The sequence below is a fragment of the Myotis davidii genome, unplaced genomic scaffold (genome assembly GCF_000327345.1).
Source record: "Myotis davidii unplaced genomic scaffold, ASM32734v1 scaffold616, whole genome shotgun sequence".
In the NCBI taxonomy this organism is placed as follows: Eukaryota; Metazoa; Chordata; class Mammalia; order Chiroptera; family Vespertilionidae; genus Myotis; species Myotis davidii.
This window is the reverse complement of record NW_006291965.1, coordinates 717,972-718,487: the sequence shown is the minus strand read 5'-3', so window position 1 is coordinate 718,487 and position 516 is coordinate 717,972.

Below are 516 nucleotides of genomic sequence, written 5' to 3'. Positions count from 1 at the left end.
GCTCCAATTTTCCGATGCAAAATTCCTCCCCACTCCACCCCAGAGTTCGCAAACAGGCAAGAGTCCGGGTCACCCGCCTCGAGAACAGGAACCCCGCGGCCCGGCCGCAATTCGCAAACCCCCGGGGACCTGGCAGGTTCGATCTCTCACCGAGGCTGACACGCGAGGACACTCGGGAGAAAGCCTTCGGGCTCCGCGAATCTCCCCGCGAACCTGGCCTCATCTCTCCGTCCGCGGCTAGAAACGCAAAGGCGGGGAAAGGAGACCTTCTCGGCCAGGGGGATCCTCAGACATTTCCCACCCCCGGGTCGGTCTCGCCCAGGCCCCCCGATTCCCGCCGCCTCGCCCACCACTCGGACCCTCCTCTCCCTCTCCCTTCCCCCGAGTCCCCTGGAGAACCCTCCCCCAAATCGGGAGGGACTCCCCGCCTTTCCCCGCGCCGAGTGGGATCCCGGTCTCCCAACAACAAAGACGCATCTCGCTCCCCTCCCCCTGCCGGGCCACGGCTCGCCTCGA